The 26,135-nt window shown below is 47.5% G+C and overlaps 1 pseudogene; it reads left to right on the top strand.

The window, feature by feature from the left end:
• LOC119358431 lies at positions 1–25,673 on the top strand (annotated as a pseudogene).
• Positions 25,674–26,135: the final 462 nt, after the last annotated feature.

Raw genomic sequence — 26,135 nt, 5'->3', positions numbered from 1 at the left:
ATGGCGCCAGCTGGTAGGTTGGTCGTACAGGTTGCAGGAGCTCGACTGGAGGACCTATATTGCCAAGGTACCACTGGTGCAGCCCTTCGGCTGCTGGCCATTCGCTTCGCCTCCCGTTGCTGCCCTCTCGCCTCCTTCTCGTGCGAGTCGGGACAGTAGGCCTGTCGGTGTCAAAACCGGCGGATCTTGGATAGGGGGTCCCGAACTGTGCGTCAAGGTCGGATGGTAACAGGAAACAAGGGACATGATGTTTACCCAGGTTCGGGCCCTCTCGATGGAGGTAAAACCCTACTTCTGCTTGATTAATATTGATGATATGGGTAGTACAAGAGTAGATCTACCACGAGATCAAGGAGGCTAAACCCTAAAAGCTAGCCTATGGTATGATTGTGTATGATGATGATTCTGTCCTACGGACTACAACCCTTCGGTTTATATAGACACCGGATAGGTTAGGGTTACACAGAGTCGGTTACAATGGTAGGAGATCTTGAGCATCCGCATCGCCTAGCTTGCCTTCCACGCCAAGGAAAGTTCCTTCCGGACACGGGACGAAGTCTTCAATCTTGTATCTTCATGGTCCTGGAGTCCGGCGAAGGTATAGTCCGGCAACCGAACACCCCCTAATCCAGGACTCCCTCAGTAGCCCCTGAACCAGGCTTCAATGACGATGAGTCCGGCGCGCAGATTGTCTTCAGCATTGCAAGGCGGGTTCCTCCTCCAAGTCCTTCATAGAAGATTGTAAACGCCAAAAATAGTGTCCGGCTCTGCAAAACAAGTTTCCACATATTGCCATAGAGAGAATAACATTAACGCAAATCAAATCTGCTGACGTATTCCACAGTGCGTCATAACACTGCGGCCAAGCTCTTTATACAAATTGTTTTCACTTTTCCACCTCAGCGCGTTTAGCGAGGCGGTTTCCTTGGCACGTCTTGTCAAAGCAGAGATCGCGTGCCCCTTTTAACGGGATTCTCATCAATACGGACGTGGGTAACCCAGCCGCGCCATTTACCACGGCGCTTGGGAGGCAAGCGAGTTTTATTTGGTAGGCGGGGACGCATAACCGCATTCACCCATATAAGGGGATAAGGATCCACCTTTTCACCTACGCCTTCTTCCTCCTTTGCCAATCCATCTTTCGCGCACTCAAGCTCCAGCGCCCAAGCCCGCTCTTCCCACCTCAACCTTCTCCAGCAATGTCCGGAGCGGGAGGCAAGTGGATGGTCTCCTCCGTTACGGAGGTTCAAGTAAAAAAGCTAAGGAAAGCCGGATACCTGTCCAAGGACATCCCGCACCGGCTTCCTGAGGAGGGGCAGCTTCTCCCCACCCCAAGGCCCCATGAGAGGTTAGTTTTCCTTCCCCACTTCCTCCGCGGACTGGGTTTTCCACTTCACCCATTCGTCCGGGGACTCATGTTCTACTATGGCCTAGATTTCCACGATCTGGCCCCGAACTTCATCCTCAACATCTCGGCGTTTATCATCGTGTGTGAGGCCTTCCTCCGCGTCCGCCCCCATTTCGGCCTTTGGCTCAAGACTTTCAACGTCAAGCCCAAGGTGGTGCGCGGCAGCCAAGCGGAGTGCGGAGGTGCTATGGCTGGCAAGATAGCCAACGTCCTCTGGTTCGAGGGCTCCTTTGTGGAGACCCTAAAGGGGTGGCAAGCCGGGTGGTTTTACATCACCGAGCCACGCGATTCGGAATGGGTCGCAGCCCCCGAGTTCAGATCCGGACCCCCCACACGGCTTATGTCCTGGAAAGAGACGGGCCTGTCGTGGGGCAACGAGGAAGAGGTGACCGGACTGAAGTCCTGCATCCAGTCCCTGGTAGACAAGCCAATCCGGCTGGTCAATATAGTCCAGGCCATGCTCGTTCGTCTGATCCTCCCGTGCCAACAACGGGATTTCAATTTGTGGGAGTTCGACCCGGCGCAGCACCGAACCCTTAACAGGCTCTTCGACACGTCATATGAAGATGTCTGGAAGGTGCTGATCAAAGGCGTCGGGGCTCCCGCATCCGCTTCCGAGGACCGGGGATACAACACGCAGCGTCACGCTAGCGAGGTAAGCTATCTATGCCTTTGACAGGATTATTAAGCTCTTTTTCGTAGATTAACTCTGCGGGATCTAAACTCCCTTACCTTTTGACAGGCTTGGCAGGCGATATCCGGACCAATTAACTGTCCGGCTCCCCTGCCCGAAGACCCAGCCCCGGCTCTCCTAGTGAAGCTGCTGACTCCGGCACCTTACGTGGTGCCGGAGAAGAAGTTCAAGAAGAAGAAGACCACCGGGACTCGAAAGAGTGCCCGTAACTTGGTGGTGTCGGACTCGTCGTCTGACGAGTCCGAGGCGCCCTCCTCTCGTGAAAACAAGGAGGAGGAAGAAGAAAGCTCTCCCCCCCAGTGGTGGGAGAAAAGAAGAAGAAGGCCGCCCCACCGAGGGAGGCCGAGGGGTCTAGGAAAAGGAAGACCCCTCCGCCGGACTGTTCCCATGACGCCGAAGAGAGCGGAGAGGAGTGGCCGGACAGGGCCAAGCGTCCGGCGAAATCGTAAGTATTCGTATACCAGAGTAACTCATGATGTTCCTTTATTGCGCAGCTTTCCTTAATGTCGAATGTGAATATGCAGCCCGCCCCGGGCCGAACTCAACGACTCGTCGAGCGGCTCCCTGGATTCGTCGGACGTGAACTCAGTTCCGCCCGCTGTCTCCCCCTGCACTGCAGATGACGCCGAAGTGGCGTCACAACAAGCTCCGGGGCAGGAGGAGGTGGTCCTGGAGGAGCCGAAAGGCGACCTCCCGGACCCCAGGAATAAAGGGGACAAGACCCCCCAGGGCTCCGAGTCCGGCTTTGTGCCGGACGCCGCGCCGGACTCTTCAACAGTCCCGGTCCACGGTAGGCGAACTCCTTCCAAGAGGAGCAAGCCTTCTGAGCTGGCGGCCTCCGTCCAACCGGAGGTGCCGGACAATCTGCTGGAGGTGCTTGACGGCGCGTCCATCGACGAGGAACACCATACTGTTATGAGTACGGTGATCCGAAGGGTTCAGTCCGCCAAGAGCGGACTGACTGAAGCTTGCGCTAGCCTTCTGACAGGCTTCGAGGTAAGTAAAAATATGTCAAAATATTACCGCATAGACAGTAGCCCCTGATGCTCTGTTCGGCGTTCGGAAAGAAAAGCCGAATAGAGGATCTATTAATTTTCGCAGGAGTCTAACAATAAAGAGTCAATATGCGTATGCAGGCTTCGCTGCTATCCACCGCCACACTTACTGCACAGGTGGATGTCCTAAAAAAGGACCTCGGGCGGACCGAGCAAGAGCTCGGCCTTGCCAAACGGCAGCTCGAGGAGAAAGAAGGTAAGAAATACCCTACAAAGAAAAAAGGTTCCTATAGAGAGGCGTGATTGCAAAGAATAACAGGATCGTACTGCTTATTGTAGGGGCCACAACTGAGGTGGCGACCCTCAAGTAGGCGCTATCTGAGGCCGGAAAGAAAACGGCTGAGGAGCGCACCGAGCAAGAGAGACTTGGGGCTCAGGTTGGCGAGGTGCAGCAAGAGCTGCAGGCTCTCATGAAAAAACATGAGAGCTTGGAGCTTGAGTCAAAGGCGCAAGCATCCGAGCTCGCGTCGGCCCTTGAGACCGCCAAGGGTGCCAAGGCCGAAGCCCAAAAGGCCCTCCAAGAGTTGGAGGAGATGCAAAAGATAGCAGCGGGTAAGGCATTCTTAATGCAAAGTAGGAATATAAAAGTAAACTACTTGTCACTTACCCGAATCCGGAGTTCTCCAGGGGCGTTCGCAGATCTTCCCCGCAGCGTATCCGACGCCGCCGCATTCTACCGAGCTGAAGAGGGCAGCTCGACGGAGAGTGTGTTCTGGTCTCAGTATTCTGAGGCCGGACACCCTGTGCCTTTGAGCAATCAGCTGAAACAGCTGGTCGAGCTCCACAAGGCGGCCGAACAAGCCATGAAGGGCTTCCTAGTTCGGCTGTGGCCCGGAGAGGCCCTGCCTGGGAGTTACTTCGGGCTGGTGCGGCGATTAGTGGAGGCATGTCCACGGCTTGAGGTCATCAAGCGTTCCGCCTGCATCGAAGGTGCCCGGAGGGCCCTTGCCCGTGCAAAGGTGCACTGGGGTAGGCTTGACGGAGAGAAGCTGGTGAAGGACGGGCCGCCGCAGGGGAAGGAGCATCGCAAGCCCGAGAACTACTACAAGGATGTTCTTGCTGGTGCCCGCCTCATTGTGGATGAATGTACTAAGGATGTAATATTTGAATGAACTCGCTCATGTTTATCCTGTGCGCTGAAAACTTGTTCATATGCGCTAAGCAATACTTATGGAATTTAAAATATTATTTTCTGTGCGGCCATTTATCAAAAATTGAGAGATGGCCAGTCGTCGGCTTCTGCCCCCATGCCGCTAGTGCTGGGGTGTTTGGGATAAACCTGAGCGCTCTTTTTCCCATGGTTGGGTCCTTCGAGGGAGGCACTCAGCACAACGAACCAGGCAATCGGACTATAATGCTTAAACACTCTCACTTAGCCATAGAACTTTATAATTTTAAATTTCGGCGAAGCCCCTAGTTCGGAAGACCGAATTCGGGGCGCTATCCACGCCTTTGGCCGGACAGAGCCAGCTCCTCGCTCGAAGCGGCATAAGTCTTTAGGGACTCGAAAAACCTCTCGAACAGCGACCGGTCTCTCGCCTATCATGACAGTCAGTTTTAGCTTTCTCCACTGAGGTGCTTAACCCAGCTGAACCAGGGCACAATCGCAGTGGTTCTCCTAGTGCTACCTTAGCCCATATAGCGGAACGTAAGGCACCAAAACATAGGAGCCGGGCAAACCCAACTATTGACCCAAATCATGATTCGGAGCCGATGCATATAGTGCTATAAGTTCGGGGTGCCGCACTTGTGAAAGTGTACGGACTTCTCACACCAGATCAAAGGGTAATGAAGCCCCTGGCGTGTTTGTCGTACCATGGTGTACGGGTGCGATCATGTTATTTAATAAACATATATATTAAAAGAGAATAATGCAAAAAATAGGCAAAAAGCTATGCATTGTTTATAAAGAGGCTATTTATCAAAGCCGAACGATACAAGTAGTGCAATAAGCAAAAAGATATTAGACTATATAACATGTCCTGACCAGGGGCAGGCCGCGGAATTGTGTTCGAAACAGATATACCACTCGAAATAGAGACCACCTGAGAGTTCCATAATGCGGCGTAGCTTTGTCTGCTTCCCTGGATCTTGCATCGTTTGTGCGGCAGCCGAATTGCCGAATAGGTCGTCCAAATTGTGGAGTCCTGAAAGTAATAAAAAGAATCCGGCAGCTCCTAGTACGTTTTAAGCCGTATTGTGAGCATGTCGTTACTGTGCCCCTTCCCGTGTGCCCATGGAATTTCAAGGGCGTGATTATGTACGCGAGGTACTAGCTCCGCTATGTCGCGATGGCTGGGGTTGGGGCCGCATTGCTACGCCTGCTCAGAACGTGCCAGGCGGTCTTGTTGTAGGTTACTCCGGGCGCGCTTGGCATTGTTTGGCTTTTTAACGGCCGGACTGGAGAGTTGCCTAAAAAGGCTTCTTTGTACTTCCGCTGCGAGAGCCGCCGTGTGCTCCTCCGTACTGAGGGAGCGTTCGGTGTTTCCGTTGACCGTGATTACTCCTCAAGGGCCTGGCATTTTGAGCTTGAGGTATGCGTAGTGCGGCACCGCATTGAATTTGGCAAATGCGGTTTGTCCGAGCAGGGCGTGATAGCCACTGCAGAACGGGACTATGTCGAAGATTAACTCTTCACTTCGGAAGTTATCTGGAGATCCGAAGACCATATCAAGTGTGACGGAGCCTGTACAGTTGGCTTCTACACCTAGTATAACGCCTTTAAAGGTCGTCCTTGTGGGCTTAATCCTTGATGGATCTATGCCCATTTTCCGCATTGTATCCTGATAAAGCAGGTTCAGGCTACTGCCGCCGTCCATGAGGACTCTTGTGAGATGAAATCCGTTGATGATTGGGTCGAGAACCAATGCGGCAAAGCCGCCATGACGGATGCTAGTGGGGTGGTCCCTTCGATCAAAAGTGATCGGGCAAGAGGACCATGGGTTCAACTTTGGGGCGACTGGCTCCATCGCATATACGTCCTGTAGCGCACGCTTCCACTCCTTCTTGGAAATGTGGGTTGCGTATATCATGTTCACCGTCCGCACTTGTGGGGGAAACCCCTTCTGTCCATTGTTGTTCGGCGGCCTGGGCTCCTCCTCATCATCGCTATGCAGCCCCTTGTCTTTGTTTTCGGCTCTTAACTTGCCTGCCTGCTTGAACACCCAACAATCCCTGTTGGTGTGATTGGCTGGCCTTTCGGGGGTGCCATGGATCTGGCACAAGCGGTCGACTATTCGGTCCAAACTGGATGGGCTCTGAGTATTCTTTTTAAATGGCTTTTTCCGCTGACCGGATTTATAGCCTCTGAATCCGGCGTTTACTGCCGTATCTTCATTGCTGTCGCTGCTAATGCAGCGCTTTTGCTTATTTCGACGTGTCCTGCCACTTTTGTCCTTGGTATCCGAATTACCAGGGTTCTTTGATAAGTTGTTGCTGCGAGCTAGCCAGCTATCTTCGCCCGCGCAAAAGCGGGTCATGAGTGTCGTGAGGGCTGCCATAGATTTCGGCTTTTCCTATCCCAGGTGCCGGGCAAGCCACTCATCGCGTATGTTATGCTTGAAGGCTGCTAGGGCCTCTGCGTCCGGACAGTCGACTATCTGATTTTTCTTTGTTAGGAACCGTGTCCAGAATTGCCTGGCCGATTCCTTTGGCTGCTGAATTATGTGGCTTAGGTCGTCGGCGTCCGGTGGTCGCACATAAGTGCCCTGGAAGTTGTCGAGGAATGCGGCTTCCAGGTCCTCCAAAGAACCGATTGAGTCCGCTGGCAGGCTGTTTAGCCAGTGCCGGGCCGGTCCTTTGAGTTTGAGAGGGAGGTATTTGATGGCGTGTGGATCATCGCCGCGTGCCATGTGGATGTGAAGGAGATAATCCTCGATCCATACCGCCGGATCTGTCGTGCCATCGTATGATTCGATGTTTACGGGTTTGAAACCCTCTGGGATTTTATGATCCATTACTTCATCTGTGAAGCATAGTGGGTGTGTGGTGCCCCTGTACTGGGCTATGTCACGACGCAGCTCGGAAGAGCTATGTCTGTTGTGTTTGGCCCGGCTGGATTTATTGTGTCCGGAGTGAAGATCATCGTCACGTGTCGTCGGGCGCCTGCGCGATCCGTAGATCGATCTTGTTTGCCTTGCTTTATCCTCCAGTACATCTCACAGGTCTGGCGCATTTTCCCGTGCCTTGGTTGAGCGGCGTCGGGGCATGGCTTGGGTGGAGGTTCGACAGGCCTCTCTGTCGCGGCCGCGAGGTGGCCGGTCTGCCATGTCGTGCGCTGGTGATGTAGGCGCTTCCTCCTCTGATCGGGGTAGCGGCCTGCGCTTAGGATAATTCTTGGAGGGGCGCTCGAGTTCGTACTCTTCGGCCGCAAGGACTTCAGTCCATCTGTCAGCTAGCAAATCTTGATCAGCTCTAAGCTGTTGCTGCTCTTTCTTTAGGCTATTCGCCGTGGCTAAAAGCCTGCGTCTGAAACGCTCTTGTTCGGCGGGGTCTGATGGTACGACGAATTCGTCGTCATCGAGGCTTGCCTCGTCTTCGGAGGGAGGCACATAGTTATCGTCCTCAACCTCTCGTTCTGCCGCTCTCTCATGAGGGCTGGCTTCTCCATCTTCCTGCGCTGAATCTTGCTGGGTTGGGTGTTCTTCGGCGCTATCCGGGGTAGTATTATCTCCCGTGCCGGAATCACCGTTTTTGCTTTGGCGGGATTTAGAGCAGCGCCGCTGACGCCGGCGCTTTGGCTGTTTCTTGGAGGTGTCATCCCCCGCTGTTCCATCGCCATCTCCATCCTTTGGAGTATCCACCATATATACGTCATATGACGAGGTGGCCGTCCAGCGCCCTACAGGTGCTGGTTCCTGTTCGTCTCCTACCTCGTCGTCCATACCGTCGAAGTCTTCGGAGCCGAAGTCAAGCATGTCGGTTAAATCATCGACAGTGGCTACCAAGTGGGTGGTGGGAGGGCTTTGAATTTCTTCATCGTCCGTATCCCATCCTTGCAGACCGTAATCCGGCCAGGGCTCTCCTGATAAAGAGAGAGACTTGAGAGCATTCAGGATATCGCCAAAAGGTGAGTGCTGAAAGATGTCCGCGGCGGTGAACTCCATTATCGGCGCCCAATCGGCTTCGACTAGCAGGGGCGCGGGAGGTTTGGAGTTCGGGGCGGAGTCCGGACCCTCGGGGTCACGGGTCATGCGGAGTGCGGGGCTAGCGTTCGGCTCGATCGCCTTTGAGATCGCAGCCCCCGAGGTGACGTCCAACCGTTCATCCTCAATTAGCATAGTAGGCTCCGAGTCAAGGGTCGGAACCGGTGCGTGTGCGGCCTCCAGGACACTGTTCGGAGGCAGAGCTAGATCGTGCCCCTCGAGATAGTGCGGCGCGCTTGGCTGTGGCTCGAACCCGTCGAAGATCAAGTCTCCGCGGATATCCGCCGTGTAGTTTAAGCTTCCAAACCTGACTTGATGGCCAGGGGCGTAGCTTTCGATCTGCTCCAGATGACCAAGAGAATTGGCCCGCAGAGCGAAGCCGCCGAAGACGAAGATCTGTCCGGGGAGAAAAGTCTCACCCTGGACCTCATCGTTGTTGATGATCAAAGGAGCCATCGGGCCTAAAGGTGACGACACAGAGGAACTCTCAATGAAAGCACCAATGTCGGTGTCAAAACCGGCGGATCTCGGGTAGGGGGTCCCGAACTGTGCGTCAAGGTCGGATGGTAACAGGAGACAAGGGACACGATGTTTACGCAGGTTCGGGCCCTCTCGATGGAGGTAAAACCCTACTCCTGCTTGATTAATATTGATGATATGGGTAGTACAAGAGTAGATCTACAACGAGATCAAGGAGGCTAAACCCTAGAAGCTAGCCTATGGTATGATTGTGTATGATGATGATTCTGTCCTACGGACTACAACCCTCCGGTTTATATAGACACCGGATAGGGTTAGGGTTACACAGAGTCGGTTACAATGGTAGGAGATCTTGAGCATCCGCATCGCCTAGCTTGCCTTCCACGCCAAGGAAAGTTCCTTCCGGACACGGGACGAAGTCTTCAATCTTGTATCTTCATGGTCCTGGAGTCCGGCGAAGGTATAGTCCGACTATCCGAACACCCCCTAATCCAGGACTCCCTCAAGGCCTCCGAAACCGCATCACTTTGAGTCCTGTACGGGAGAAGGGTGATAAGTTTTTTGGGGAGTGCTCTGCGCGACTACTGGCTTCTTCATCACGGACTCCGACGAGTACTTCCCGGACGACGACTTCTTCCCCGACGTCGACTACCTCAGCAATGACATGGCTGGAGAGGATGCCGACCCCAAGTCCAGTGCTTCTGCTGCTACTGTCCCGTATGTGTTCTTCTTCTTTCTGTCAGATGTCCTGCCACAGTTTCTCGTACTAGTACTTGCCCTACATGTGTTACGTTCTACTCGAAATATACAACATGATCTAGTGTCTGTCCTACATGTGTTAGGTTCTACTCCATATATGCAACATGATCTAGTGTCTGTCCTACATGTGTTCAGTTCAAGTTCATATTTTCAGATGCTATTTACTTTCTCTCTGTCAGATTGCATGACTCGCTTTATCGCGGCTATATTAGTCATGCTTTATCTAATATTTCTATTAATAAAATCATTTGGTAAATTGCTCATATTTCCAACAATCCAAAAACCTTATTATAGGCAATTTACCCCGAGTGGTTTTGCTGCTTTCATGAGACCTCCTATGTTTGAGGGTATCCACTATAAGAGGTGGCGCGTGAGAGCAGTCTTATGGTTTCAAACCATGAGTTGCTATGACGTCACTCTCGGCAAACCTGAAGGAGAGCTTGATGCTCAACAGGCACAAGCTTTTCAGAAAATGGATACTCTGTTTAAGGCTGCTCTCTTGAGTGTTCTTGGTGAGAACATAGTTGATGCTTATGCGTCAATTGATAATGGAAAAGATATGTGGGATGCACTTGAGGCCAAGTTTGGGGTCTCGGATGCTGGCACTGAGTTGTACATCATGGAGCAATTCTATGATTACAGGATGACTGAAGAGCGCTCCGTGGTTGAGCAAGCTCATGAGATACAGTCATTTTCTAGAGAACTTGAGCACTTCAGTTGTATACTACCGGACAAGTTTGTTGTGGAGGTATCATCACTAAGCTTCCTCCTTCATGGAGGAACTTTGCTACCTTGCTGAAGCATAAGAGGCAGGAGTTTTCCGTCCCGGATCTCATTGGCACTCTTGATGTGGAAGAAAAGGCCAGAGCAAAGGACACACGTGCTCGAGGTATTGAGGCAGGATCTAGTGCCAATCTGGTACAGAAGAACTTTCAGTCCCACAAGTTCAAGAACAAGCACAAGTTTGATGGTAATGCAAAGTTTGATGGGAAGAACAAGACTGTGCAACACACGAACTTCAAGAAGAAGAATGACAAGATGAAAGGTGCTTGTCATGTGTGTGGGGATCCTGATCATTGGGCTCCTAGTTTCCCTAATTGCTATGACAAGCGTCATCCTGGGAAAGGCGGCAAGACCGCTAATGTTGTCATTGGAGACACTGACATGAAGGATGTTGGGTATGGTATATTTCCCACTATTCTTTCAGTATGTCATTCTCCTGATTGGTTGGTTGACACGGGTGCTAATGTGCATGTATGCGGTGATATTTCCATGTTTTCGTCTTATCAGACCGCAGGGACTTCAACTGTGCTGATGGGCAATGGTTCAAGTGCTTCTGTTCGTGGTGTTGGCACGATCGATCTGAAGTTTACTTCGGGGAAGATCGTGCGGCTGAAGAACGTGCATTATGTCCCCTCCGTCAATAAAAATCTTGATAGCGGATCTCTTCTGTGTAGAGATGGCTACAAGCTTGTCTTTGAGTCGAATAAATTTATAATATCCAAGTATGGAACCTTTGTTGGTAAAGGCTATGAGTCAGGAGGTCTGTTTCGTTTATCCTTATCAGACGTTTGCAATAAATTTGTTAATCATATTTGCAACAATAGTGAATCCAATGTGTGGCATTCACGTCTTTGTCATGTTAACTTTGGTTGTATGTCGCGACTAGCGAAGTTGAACTTAATCCCTAGTTTCACCACTGTCAAGGGATCTAAGTGTCAAGTGTGTGTGCAAGCTAAGGAACCTCGTAAGTCTCACACGACTGCAAAAATGAGAAATCTTGCACCACTAGAGCTCATACATTCAGATCTATGTGAAATGAATGGTGTGTTGACAAAAGGTGGAAAGAAATATTTCATGACGTTAATTGATGACTCCACTAGATACTGTCGTGTGTATCTTCTGAAATCTAAGGATGAGGCTTTGAACTTTTTCAAGATCTATAAAGCTGAAGTGGAAAACCAACTTGATCGAAAAATCAAGAGGCTTAGGTTCGACCGTGGTGGAGAGTATTTTTCCAATGAATTTGATGCTTTTTGTGCGGAACATGGTATAATCCATGAGAGGACGCCTCCCTATTCACCTTAGTCAAATGGGGTGGCCGAAAGAAAGAACCATACTCTAACAGATTTGGTTAACGCCATGTTAGACACTTCGGGTCTCTCCAAGGCATGGTGGGGGGAAGCAATATTGACTGCATGTCATGTCCTAAACCGAGTTCCCACAAAGAACAAAGAGATAACTCCATTCGAGGAATGGGAGAAGAAAAGGTTAAAACTCTCTTATCTACGAACATGGGGTTGTTTGGCGAAAGTCAATGTTCCAATTCCAAAGAAGCGGAAGCTTGGACCAAAGACTGTGGATTGTGTTTTCCTGGGATATGCTTTTCGTAGCATTGGCTATAGATTCTTGGTTGTAAAATCTGAGGTACCTGACATACATGTCGGTACGATCATGGAGTCGAATGATGCGACTTTCTTTGAAGATATATTTCCCATGAAGGATATGACTACCTCATCTAATCAGGAGATGCCTAGTTCATCGAATTAGGAACCAGTTACAATTACCGAACCTACCATTTTGATGGAACACTTTGAAAGTACTGTGGAGGAGAACAATGAAGTTCCTACTAGGAGCAAGAGACAGAGGACTGCAAAGTCCTTTGGTGATGATTTTCTTGTGTATCTCATAGATGACACTCCCAGTTCTATTGCAGAGGCCTATGCATCTGAAGATGCTGACTACTGGAAGGAAGCGGTTTGTAGCGAGATGGATTCCATCTTGGCGAATGAAACCTGGGAGATAACTGATCGTCCTTATGGGTGCAAACCTATAGGATGCAAATGGGTATTCAAGAAGAAGCTTAGGCCTGATGGTACTATTGAAAAATACAAGGCTCGGCTCGTGGCTAAGGGTTATACCCAAAAAGAAGGTGAATACTTCTTTGATACTCACTCACCTGTGGCTCGACTGACCACTATTCGAGTTCTACTTTCACTAGCTGCCTCGCATGGTCTTCTCGTCCATCAAATGGATGTTAAGACTGCTTTCCTAAATGGAGAGTTGGACGAGGAAATTTATATGGAACAACCATATGGGTTTGTACTAGATGGTCAGGAAGGAAAAGTGTGCAAGTTGCTGAAGTCTTTGTATGGACTCAAGCAAGCACCCAAACAGTGGCATGAGAAGTTTCAAAGAACTTTAATAGCTGCAGGCTTTGTTGTAAACGAAGCTGACAAATGTGTGTACTATCGCCATGGTGGGGGCGAGGGAGTTATCCTTTGCTTGTATGTTGATGACATACTAATTTTCGGAACAAATCTAAATGTTATAAAGGAGGTCAAGGATTTCCTATCTCGTTGTTTTGAGATGAAGGATTTAGGAGTGGCTGATGTCATTCTGAATATCAAGTTGTTGAGAGACGATAATGGTGGGATTACATTGCTTCAATCTCACTATGTGGAAAAGATCTTGAGTCGCTTTGGCTATAGTGACTGCAAGCCCTCTCCAGCACCATATGATGCGAGTGTGTTACTTCGAAAGAATCGAAGAATTGCTAGAGATCAATTGAAATATTCTCAGATTATTGGCTCACTTATGTACTTAGCAAGTGCTACAAGACCTGATATCTCTTATGCTGTTAGCAAACTGAGTCGGTTTGTCTCAAAACCAGGAGATGTGCATTGGAAAGCTCTAGAGAGAGTTTTGCGTTATTTGAAAGGCACTGCAAATTATGGAATTCACTACACCGGGCACCCAAAGGTGCTTGAAGGGTATAGTGACTCAAACTGGATCTCAGATGCTGATGAGATAAAGGCCACGAGCGGTTATATATTCACTCATGGAGGTGGCGCTGTTTCTTGGAAGTTTTGCAAGCAGACCATCTTAACGAGGTCAACAATGGAAGCAGAACTCACAGCACTAGATACAGCTACGGTTGAAGCAGATTGGCTTTGCCGGCTCTTGAATGACTTGCCGGTTGTTGAGAAACCTGTACCGGGTGTCCTTATGAACTGCGACAATCAAACTATGATCACGAAAGTGAGCAGCTCAAAGGATAACATGAAGTCATCAAGACACGTTCAGAGAAGGTTAAAGTCTGTCAGGAAAATGAAAAACTCCGAAGTTATTGCCTTGGATTATATCCAAACATCTAAAAATCTGGCAGATCCTTTTACTAAGGGTCTATCACGTAATGTGATAGATAATGCATCGAGGGAGATGGGTATGAGACCCACAATATGAGTTGTTCATAGTGGTAACCTATTCTTTGTGATCGGAGATCCCATGAATTAGATGTGGAAGACAAGTTGTTGGTCAACTGAGAGGAGAGTATCCTTACTATTCACAAATACCACTCCATGAAGATGCAATACTCTCCTAATCTGCATGGCAGGTTGATGTATATCTTAATGTGTTCTAAGTGGCTTATTTAAGCAGAGATGTTATCCTGCAGAACATCTTTTTGAAGAACACACCTATATGAGTCTGATTGTCAAACGTCGCAATCTATGAGAGTAGGGTTCTCTCTAGTAAACTCATGAAAGGTCACGGAGTATGACGCATAAGCTCCACCCGTGGGGAAGACCTGTTGGGGAACGTAGCAGAAATTCAAAATTTTCTACGCATCACCAAGATCTATCTATGGAGTAATCTAGCAACGAGGGGAAGGAGAGTGCATCTACATACCCTTGTAGATCGCTAAGCAGAAGCGTTCAAGTGAACGGGGTTGATGGAGTCGTACTCATCGTGATCCAAATCACCGATGATCCTAGTGCCGAACGGACGGCACCTCTGCGTTCAACACACATGCAGCCCGGCGACGTCTCCCACGCCTTGATCCAGCAAGGGGAGAAGGAGAGGTTGGGGAAGACTCCGTCCAGCAGCAGCACGACGGCGTGGTGGTGGTGGAGGAGCGTGGCAATCCTACAGGGCTTCGCCAAGCACCGCGAGAGAGAGGAGGGAGAGAGGTAGGGCTGCGCCAAGAAGGAGATGTTCTCGTGTCTCTGGCAGCCCCAAAACCCCCACTATATATAGGGGAAAGGGAGGGGCTGGGTCCCCACCTAGGTTTCCACCCCTAGGGGTGGCGGCCAGCCCTAGATCCCATCTAGGGGGCGGCCAAGGGGGGGGAGGAGTGCCTCCCAAGTCAAGTGGAGGGCCTCCCCCTTAGGGTTTCCCCTCTCCCATGCGCATGGGCCTTGGGGGGGCTGGTGCCCTTGGCCCATTAAGGCTAGGGCGCCCCCTTACAGCCCATGCTACTGTATTGGACGTGGTGGAACATTTTCCGGACCTTCGGACCCCTCCAGAATTCTCCGGAACCTTCTGGAAGCTTCCTGGTACAATACCGAAAAAACCGAACTTTTCCCGGAACCCGAACAACAACTTTCCATATATAAATCTTTACCTCCGCACCATTCCGGAACTCCTCGTGACGTTCGGGATCTCATCCGGGACTCCGAACAGTATTCGGTAACCATGTACATTGTTTCCCTATAACCCTAGCGTCACCGAACCTTAAGTGTGTAGACCCTACGGGTTCGGGAGACACGTAGACATGACCGAGACACCTCTCCGGCCAATAACCAACAGCGGGATCCGGATACCCATGTTGGCTCCCACATGTTCCACGATGATCTCATCGGATGAACCACGATGTCGAGGATTCAATCAATCCCGTATTCAATTCCCTTTGTCTAGCGGTATTGCACTTGCCCGAGATTTGATCGTCGGTATCTCGATACCTTGTTCAATCTCGTTACCGGCAAGTCTCTTTACTCGTTCCGTAACACATCATCCCGTGATCAACTCCTTGGTCACATTGCGCATATGATGATGTCCTACCGAGTGGGCCCAGAGATACCTCTCCGTCACACGGACTGACAAATCCCAGTCTCAATTCGTGCCAACCCAACAGACACTTTCGAAGATACCCGTAGTGTACCTTTATAGCCACCCAGTTACGTTGTGACGTTTGGTACACCCAAAGCATTCCTACGGTATCCGGGAGTTGCACATTCTCATGGTCTAAGGAAATGATACTTGACATTAGAAAAGCTTTAGCATACGAACTACACGATCTTTGTGCTAGGCTTAGGATTGGGTCTTGTCCATCACATCATTCTCCTAATGATGTGATCCCGTTATCAACGACATCCAATGTCCATGGTCAGGAAACCGTAACCATCTATTGATCAACGAGCTAGTCAACTAGAGGCTTACTAGGGACATGGTGTTGTCTATGTATCCACACATGTATCTGAGTTTCCTATCAATACAATTATAGCATGGATAATAAACGATTATCATGAACAAGGAAATATAATAATAACTAATTTTTTATTGCCTCTAGAGCATATTTCCAACAGTCTCCCACTTGCACTAGAGTCAATAATCTAGTTCACATCGCCATGTGATTAACACTCACAGGTCACATCGCCATGTGACCAACATCCAAAGAGTTTACTAGAGTCAATAGTCTAGTTCACATCACTATGTGCTTAACACTCAATGAGTTCTGGGTTTGATCATGTTGCTTGTGAGAGAGGTTTTAGTCAACGGGTCTGCAACATTCAGATCTGTATGTACTTCGAAAATCTCTACGCTATATTTGGAGCCATTTCAAATAACTGTTCTACTTGGAGCTATTCCAAATTGTTGCTCCATTATACGTATCCGGTATCTCTACTCAGAGCTATCCGGATAGGTGTTAAGCTTGCATCGATGTAACTCTTTACGTCGAACGCTTTATCACCTCCATAACCGAGAAACATATCCTTATTCCTCTAAGGATAATTTTGGCCGCTATCTGGTGATCTACTCCTAGATCACCTTTGTACCCTCTTGCCAGACATGTTGCAAGGCACATATCAGGTGCGGTACTTAGCATGGCATACCGTATAGAGCCTATGACAAAAGCATAGGGTACGACCTTCGTCCTTCCTCTTTCTTCTGCCGTGGTCGAGCTTTAAGTCTTAACTTCATACCTTACAACTCAGGCAAGAACTCCTTCTTTGGTTGATCCATCTTGAACACCTTCAAGATCATGTCAAGGTATGTGCTCATTTGAGACTACCATTAAGCATTTTTTATCTATCCTTATAGATCTTGATGCTCAATGTTCAAGTAGCTTAATCCAGGTTTTCCATTGAAAAACACATTTCAAATAACCCTATATGCTTTCCAAAAATTCTACATCATTTTGGATCAACAATATGTCATCCACATATACTTATCAGAAATGTCATAGTGCTCCCACTCACTTATTGTAAATACAAGTTTCTAACAAACTTTGTATAAACCCATAAACTTTGATTACTCTATCGAAGTGTATATTCCGACTCCGAGATGCTAGCTCTAGTCCATGGAAGGATCACTAGAGCTAGCATACCTTTTAGCATCCTTAGGATCGACAAAAACTTTCTGATTGTATCACATACAACCTTTCCTTACGAAAACTGGTAAGGAAACTTTTTTTGACATCCATCTGCCATATTTCATAAATGCAGCTTGTGCTAACATGATTCCGACGGACTTAAGCATCGCTACGGGTGAGAAAATCTCATCGTAGTCAACTACTTGAACTTGTGAAAAACTCTTCGCCACAAGTCGAGCTTCATAGATGATAACATTACCGTCCACGTCCGTCTTCTTCTTAAAATCCACATGTACCTAACAGCCTTACGACCATCAAGTAGTTCTTCCAAAGTCTACAATTTGTTTTCATACATGGATCCTCTCTCGGATTTTATGGCCTCGAGCCAATTTTCGGAATCTGGGCCCACCATCGCTTCTCCATAGCTCATAGGTTCATCGTTGTCCAACAACGTGACCTTTAAGACAGGGTTACTACTTAGAAGTTGTACACACCCTTGTCAACCTATGAGGTTCGATAGTAACTCGATCTGAAGCTCCATGATCATCATCATTAGCTTTCTCTTCAACTGAGGCAGGTGCCACAGAAACATTTTTCCTGTGCTGCGCTACTCTCTGGTTAAAGTAAAGGTTCAACAACCTTATCAAGTTCTATCTTCCTCCCACTCAATTCTTTCAAGAGAAACTTTTCCTCGAGAAAGGACCCGATTCGAGAAACAATCCCTATTGCTTTCGGATCTGAGACAGGAGGTATACCCAACTGTTTTGGGTGTCCTATGAAGATGCATTTATCTGCTTTGGGTTCGAGCTTATCAGCCTGAAACTTTTTCACATAAGCGTCGCAGCCCCAAACTTTTAAGAAATGACAAGTTAGGTTTCTCTAAACCATAGTTCATACGGTGTCATCTCATCGGAATTACGTGGTGCCCTATTTAAACTGAATGTGGTTGTCTCTAATGCCTAACCCATAAACTATCGTGGTAATTCGATAAGAGACATCATGGTATGCATCATATCCAATAGGGTGCAGTTATGATGTTCGGACACACCATCACACTATGGTGTTCCAGGTTGTATTAGTTGTGAAACAATTTCCACAATGTCTTAATTCTGTGCCAAACTCGTAATTCAAATGTTCATCTCTATGATCATATCATAGATATTTTATCCTCTTGTCACGACGATCTTCAACTTCACCCTGAAATTACTTGAACCTTTCAATAATTCAGACTCGTGATTCATCAAGTAAATATACTTAGCATCTACTCAAATCATCTGTGAAGTAAGAATATAACGATATCCACTACATGCCTCAGCACTCATTGGACTGCACACATCAAGATGTATTACTTCCAACAAGTTGCTTTCTTGTTCCATCTTACTGAAAAACGAGGCCTTTCAGTCATCTTGCTCATGTGGTATGATTTGCATGTCTCAAGTGATTCAAAATCAAGCGAGTCCAAAGATTCATCAACATGGAGCTTCTTCATGCGTTTTATACCATTGTGACTAAAATTGCAGTGCCACAAGTATGTGGTACTTATATCTTTTGGCATGAACATGTGTATCACTACGATCGGGATTCAATAAACTATTCATTTTAGGTGTAAGACCATTGAAGGTATTATTCAAATAAACAAAGTAACCATTATTCTCCTTAAATGAATAACCGCATTGCGATGAACATAATCTAATCATGTCCATGCTCAACGCAAACACCAAATAACAATTATTTAGGTTTAACACCAACCCCGATGGTAGACGGAGCGTGCGATGTTTGATCACATCAACCTTGGAAACTCTTCCAACACGTATCGTCGTCTCACCTTTGGCTAGTCTCCGTTTATTCTGTAGCCTTTTATTTCGAGTTACTAACACTTAGCAACCGAACCGGTATCTAATACCCTGCTGCTACTAGGAGTACTAGTAAAGTACACATTTCATATAATGTATGTCCAATACATACTTCTGTCAACCTTGTCAGCCTTCTCATCTACCAAATATCTAGGGTGGTTCCGCTTCAGTGACCGTTCCCCTTATTACAGAAGCACTTAGTCTCGGGCTTGGGTTCAACTTTGGGTTTCTTCACTAGAACGGCAACTGATTTGTCGTTTCATGAAGTATCCCTTTCTTGCCCTTCTTGAAACTAGTGGTTTTACTAACCATCAACAATTGATGCTCTCTTTTGATTTCTACTTTCGTGGTGTCGCGAATAGCTCAAGGATCATATCTATCCCTGATATGTTATAGTTCATCACGAAGCTCTAGTAGCTTGGTGGCAGTGACTTTGGGGAACCATCACTATCTCATCTGGAAGATCAACTCCCACTCGATTCAAGCGATTGTTGTACTCATACAATCTGAGCACATGCTCAACGATTGAGCTTTTCTCCTTAGTTTGCAGGCTTAAGAAACTTGTCAAAGGTCTCATACCTCTTGACGTGGGCACTAACCTGAAATCCCAATTTCAGTCCTTGGAACATCTCATATGTTCTGCGATGTTTCAATAACGTCTTTGGTGCCTCAATTCTAAACCATTTAGCATTACGCATTGAACTATTATGTAGTCATCAAAACGTGTATGTCAGATGTTCGCAACATCCATAACCGACGTTTGAGGTTCAGCTCAGTGAGCGGTGCATTAAGGACATAATCCTTCTACACAGCAATGAGGACAATCCTCAGTATACGGACCCAGTCCGCATAATTGCTACTATCAACTTTCAACTAAATTTTTCTCTAGGAACGTATCTAAAACAGTAGAACTAAAGCGTAAGCTGCAACATAATTTGCAAAGTCCTTTTGACTATGTTCATGATAATTGAGTTCATCTGATTATTTCATGAACTCCCACTCAGATAGACATCCCTCTAGTCATCTAAGTGATACATGATCCGAATCAACTAGGCCGTGTCCGATCATCTCGTGAGACGGACTAGTCATCATCGGTGAACATCTCATGTTGATCGCATCTTCTATACGACACATGTTCGACCTTTCGGTCCTCTGTGTTCCGAGGCCATGTCTGTACATGCTAGGCTCGTCAATTTAACCTAAGTGTTTCGCATGTGTTCCGAGGCCATGTCTGTACATGCTAGGCTCGTCAACACCCGTTGTATTCGAACGTAAGAAACTATCACACCCGATCATCATGTGGTGCTTCGAAACGACGAACCTTCGCAACGGTGCACAGTTAGGGAGAGCACTTTTCTTGAAATTTTAGTGAGGGATCATCTTATTTAAGCTACTGTCGTTCTAAGCAAATAAGATGTAAAAACATGATAAACATCACATGCAATCAAATAGTGACATGATATGGCCATCATCACTTTGCTCCTTTTGATCTCCATCTTCGGGGCTCCATGATCATCATCGTCACCGGCATGACACCATGATCTCCATCATCATGATCTCCATCATCGTGTCTTCATGAAGTTGTCTTGCCAACTATTACTTCTACTACTACAGCTAACGGTTAGCAATAAAGTAAAGTAATTACATGACGTTTATGTTGACACGCAGGTCATAAATAAATTAAGACAACTCCTATGGCTCCTGCCGGTTGTCATATTCATCGACATGCAAGTCATGATTCCTATTACAAGAACATGATCATCTCATACATCACATATATCATACATCACATCTTTTGGCCATATCACATCACAAAACACTTGCTGCAAAAACAAGTTAGACGTCCTCTAATTGTTGTTGCAAGTTTTTATGTGGCTGCTATAGGTTGCTAGCAAGAACGTTTCTTACCTACGCCAAAACCACAACGTGAATTGCCAATTTCTATTTACCCTTCATAAGGACCCTGTTCATCGAATCCGATCCGACTAAAGTGGGAGAGACAGACACCCGCCAGCCACCTTATGCAACTAGTGCATGTCTGTCGGTGGAACCGGTCTCACGTAAGCGTACGTGTAAGGTTGGTCCGGGCCGCTTCATCCCACAATGCCGCCTAATCAAGATAAGACTAGTAACGACAAGTAAATTGACAAAATCGACGCCCACAACTACTTTGTGTTCTACTCGTGCATAGAAACTACGTATAGACCTAGCTCTGATACCACTGTTGGGGAACGTAGCAGAAATTCAAAATTTTCTACGCATCACCAAGATCTATCTATGGAGTAATCTAGCAACGAGGGGAAGGAGAGTGCATCTACATACCCTTGTAGATCGCTAAGCGAAAGCGTTCAAGTGAACGGGGTTGATGGAGTCGTACTCGTCATGATCCAAATCACCAATGATCCTAGTGCCGAACGGATGGCACCTCCGCGTTCAACACACATGCAGCCCGGTGACGTCTCCCACACCTTGATCCAGCAAGGGGAGAAGGAGAGGTTGGGGAAGACTCCGTCCAGCAGCAGCACGACGGCGTGGTGGTGGTGGAGGAGCGTGGCAATCCTGCAGGGCTTCGCCAAGCACCGCGAGAGACGAGGAGGGAGAGAGGTAGGGCTGCGCCAAGAAGGAGATGTTCTCGTGTCTCTGGCAGCCCCAAAACCCCCACTATATATAGGGGAAAGGGAGGGGCTGCGCCCCCACCTAGGTTTCCACCCCTAGGGGTGGCAGCCAGCCCTAGATCCCATCTAGGGGGCGGCCAAGGGGGGAGGAGTGCCTCCCAAGTCAAGTGGGGCCCCTCCCCCTTAGGGTTTCCCCTCTCCCATGCGCATGGGCCTTGGGGGGCTGGTGCCCTTGGCCCATTAAGGCTAGGGCGCCCCCTTACAGCCCATGCTACTGTATTGGACGTGGTGGAACATTTTCCGGACCTCCGGACCCCTCCGGAATCCTCCGGAACCTTCTGGAAGCTTCCTGGTACAATACCGAAAAAACCGAACTTTTCCCGGAACCCGAACAACAACTTTCCATATATAAATCTTTACCTCCGGACCATTTCAGAACTCGTCGTGACGTCCGGGATCTCATCTGGGACTCCGAACAAAATTCGGTAACCACGTACATTGTTTCCCTATAACCCTAGCATCACCGAACCTTAAGTGTGTAGACCCTACGGGTTCGGGAGACACGTAGACATGACCGAGACACCTCTCCGGCCAATAACCAACAGCGGGATCCGGATACCCATGTTGGCTCCCACATGTTCCACGATGATCTCATCGGATGAACCACGATGTCGAGGATTCAATCAATCCCGTATTCAATTCCCTTTGTCTAGCGGTATTGCACTTGCCCGAGATTCGATCGTCGGTATCTCGATACCTTGTTCAATCTCGTTACCGGCAAGTCTCTTTACTCGTTCCGTAACACATCATCCCGTGATCAACTCCTTGGTCACATTGCGCATATGATGATGTCCTACCGAGTGGGCCCAGAGATACCTCTCCGTCACACGGAGTGACAAATCCCAGTCTCAATTCGTGCCAACCCAACAGATACTTTCGAAGATACCCGTAGTGTACCTTTATAGCCACCCAGTTACGTTGTGACGTTTGGTACACCCAAAGCATTCCTACGGTATCCGGGAGTTGCACAATCTCATGGTCTAAGGAAATGATACTTGACATTAGAAAAGCGTTAGCATACGAACTACACGATCTTTGTGCTAGGCTTAGGATTGGGTCTTGTCCATCACATCATTCTCCTAATGATGTGATCCCGTTATCAACGACATTCAATGTCCATGGTCAGGAAACCGTAACCATCTATTGATCAACGAGCTAGTCAACTAGAGGCTTACTAGGGACATGGTGTTGTCTATGTATCCACACATGTATCTGAGTTTCCTATCAATACAATTATAGCATGGGTAATAAACGATTATCATGAACAAGGAAATATAATAATAACTAATTTGTTATTGCCTCTAGAGCATATTTCCAACAAGACCCACGGTAGCCACATATCGGTCAAGACTTTATGTGAAGCTAGATTCGTAGAAAACTTGCAGTTCAAGGCACAGTCCACTGTTCAAGTTGCTTACTAGTGTAGCATAGAGTTCTAGGTGGAAGTTCAACTTAACAGTCTCCACTGCAGTACTGGTATATAAAACAGTGTTTTGGAACCAAAGGCAAATTTCTGTGTGCCTCTGGGATCTGGTGGGGGATTGCTGGAATTTAGTCTATTTTGGGCAGCCCAATAACTATTTCAGAAATTCCTAATAAATCCTAGAGGCCCACTTAGCCCATTTGTGCAAGGCAAGGTATACTACTAAAGTTTAGTCCCACATTGCTAGTTTAGTGGGAGTTGGACCTCCTTATAAGGGAGGTTCTTTCCCCACTTGTACGAGCATGAGAACAAAAGGGATATCCACGCGCGCTCCTCCTCCGCCGCCCGCCTCGTCACGACGCGCCGCGCCGCGCCGCGCCGCGGGTTGCGGGAATGAGCCGAGCCGATATCACACGGAAGCTGAAAAGATTTTTGCAAAAGTGGAGTTCGAATGCGAACGGTGCAGCCCTTTGGCTGCTGGCTGTTCGCTTCGCCTCCCGTCGCTGCCCTCTCGCCTCCTTCTCGTGCGCCTATAAAAGAGAGGTCGCTCCTCCCAGAGAGATGCACCAGAACTTCTCCTTCCTCTCACCACCGGTTCCATTCTCTGAGCTACTGCAGTCTTCCTCATCCCGGCTTGCGGCGTGCACCGCGAGTCGGGACAGTAGGCCTCCGAAACCGCATCACTTTGAGTCCTGTACGGGAGAAGGGTGATAAGGTTTTTGGGGAGCGCTCTGCGCGACTACTGGCTTCTTCATCACGGACTCCGACGACTACTCCCCCAACGATGACTTCTTCCCCGACGTCGACTACCTCAGCAACGACATGGCTGGAGAGGATGTCGACCCCAAGTCCAGTGCTTCTGCTGCTACTGTCCCGTATGTGTTCTTCTTCTTTCTGTCAGATGTCCTGCCACAGTTTCTCGTACTAGTACTTGCCCTACATGTGTTAGGTTCTACTCCATATATGCAACATGATCTAGTGTCTGTCCTACATGTGTTAGGTTCTACTCCATATATGCAACATGATCTAGTGTCTGTCCTACATGTGTTCAGTTCAAGTTCATATTTTCAGATGCTATTTACTTTCTCTCCTCAGATTGCATGACTCGCTTTATCGCGGCTATATTAGTCATGCTTTATCTAATATTTCTGTTAATAAAATCATTTGGTAAATTGCTCATATTTCCAACAGAGAGTTCAAGACCGCGAGATGTATCATTGCAATATTTGAAAGAAATCACAAATAACTTCTCCGATGAGCGAATACTAGGCCACGGTGGTTTCGGTGTGGTATATAAGGTAAGGTCACAGTATAAATTTGCATGTATTTCTTTTGTTTGAAACCTTGTCTGCCTTTCAAATTCAAATATGTGTAACTGGAGGGTGTGCTACAAAATGGGGAGATTATTGCTGTGAAGAAGATAGCGTCGTCATTCATGCTTGGCCAGAAGCAATTTGAGAACGAGGTTTATCATCTTATGATGCTTAAGCACCCCAATATAGTGTGATTCATAGGCTACTGCTATGAAACACGAAATGAATGTTTAGAGTACAAAGAGAAACATGTTTTTGTAGAAACGCCGGAAAGGTTACTTTGCTTGGAGTATCTATCCAAGGGAAGCCTTGATAAGTATATATCAGGTACCGCATTCAATATGAAGTTTGAGAAACTTTGATCATTTAAAAAATGTCTTTTATTCACACATGGTCTTGGTATCAGTAAAAACTTATAGTGAAAATTTGTTGTTCTTTCACTTGTATATCTAGAGAACAACAATCATAGTGTTAGGATGCTCTTCTTATGGTTAAAAATGCAGATGAATCTTCTGGGCTTGATTGGAGCACACGCTACAAAATAATTGAGGGGGTTTGCTATGGTTTACGTTACCTCCATGAGCAAACAGACAAGCCTATTATTCACCTTGACTTGAAGCCTGCGAACATATTGCTCAACGATGATATGGTGCCGAAAATCACCGACTTTGGTCTATCAAGACTGCTTGTTAAACAAAAAACTGTTCGCACTTCATCTCGTGACGGAACATTGTAAGTTAGTGCAAGTTCTTAATACCATACCTTTTAGTAAATATGTGCTTTCATTACAATCACTTTAACATTCAAAAATTGTATTCATGGTGTGATTCAGTGGCTACATGGCACCAGAATTTTTACATGAAGGTACAATCACACCAAAGTCAGACATATTCAGTTTGGGCGTAATAATCATGGAGATAGTAATAGGAGACGGGAACTATCCAGATACTAGAACACCTTCGGATGAATTTATGGAGATTGTAAGGAAAACATTTCTCACTTTTCAAAACGAGGTCTTTGTTTTACATACACGGTGTTGCGTTTTATCTTTTGTACACTAACATTCTAGATGTATGTTTTGATTCTACATCTACAGACTCTTGGAAAATGGAGAAATATGTCGCACAAATCAACGGGGGAAGCCATCACAGAGACAGATTGCGAACAAATTAAGAGATGCCTTGAGGTAGGTCTGGTCTGTGTGAATCCTGATCGCTCCAAGAGGCCTCCAATGGCGAAGATTATTAGTATGCTCCAAGGATTAGAAAGTATCACCTACAATGTTAGCAACGAGGCAGCATCATCAGCAGGCCAGGTATGATGACTTATACCATTAATGCATCTTTGTGGACCCTTTCTTTCTCTCTTTGGATGGTCATCTGCTACACCCCTTGAATAGTATCTAAATATCTTTATCTGTGGCGCTTCCATGTTCATATGCAGGGTGTTGAGCCACAGGATCGACCCAGTAAGAGATTGTGCACCGGCAGGCGTTAGATTCGTGTATGTATGTCGTCATTTACAATTTTCCCCGTGCAGTTCACCAACAAATCGTTGGGAGATGGTAGCAAAAGGAGCAACCGTTGGGAGACGGAGACGGTTGCACAGGTTATCTTCAACCGATTTGGATGACGAGCTAATAATAGACTAGGTGTATAGGCATCGTAGCCTGTTGCTATCTTCACCAGCTGTGGTATCTTTTATTTTCCTTTTTTGTTAAGCTCCGTTTGTGAGCCAGATTTGAACCTCAGACTTTATTCTGCACTTTATCTAATAATATGGCTGCATGCATCATTCTAATGCAGAGGCCCAGGGTTATCCTCCTTTTCAAAAAAAAAAAGTTCACCAACAAATCGTTAGCCATTTTGATGGTGTATCTGCTGACTGTTTTTGTTATCTGCATCTGTTGTTGCGTTATCTGCCCCTGTTAATTGTTGAATCAACCGGATATCACTATCA

The sequence above is a fragment of the Triticum dicoccoides genome, chromosome 2A (genome assembly GCF_002162155.2).
Source record: "Triticum dicoccoides isolate Atlit2015 ecotype Zavitan chromosome 2A, WEW_v2.0, whole genome shotgun sequence".
NCBI classification, from domain to species: domain Eukaryota; kingdom Viridiplantae; phylum Streptophyta; class Magnoliopsida; order Poales; family Poaceae; genus Triticum; species Triticum dicoccoides.
Note: the sequence above shows the minus strand (reverse complement) of the source record. Positions and strands in the feature narration are given on the sequence as shown.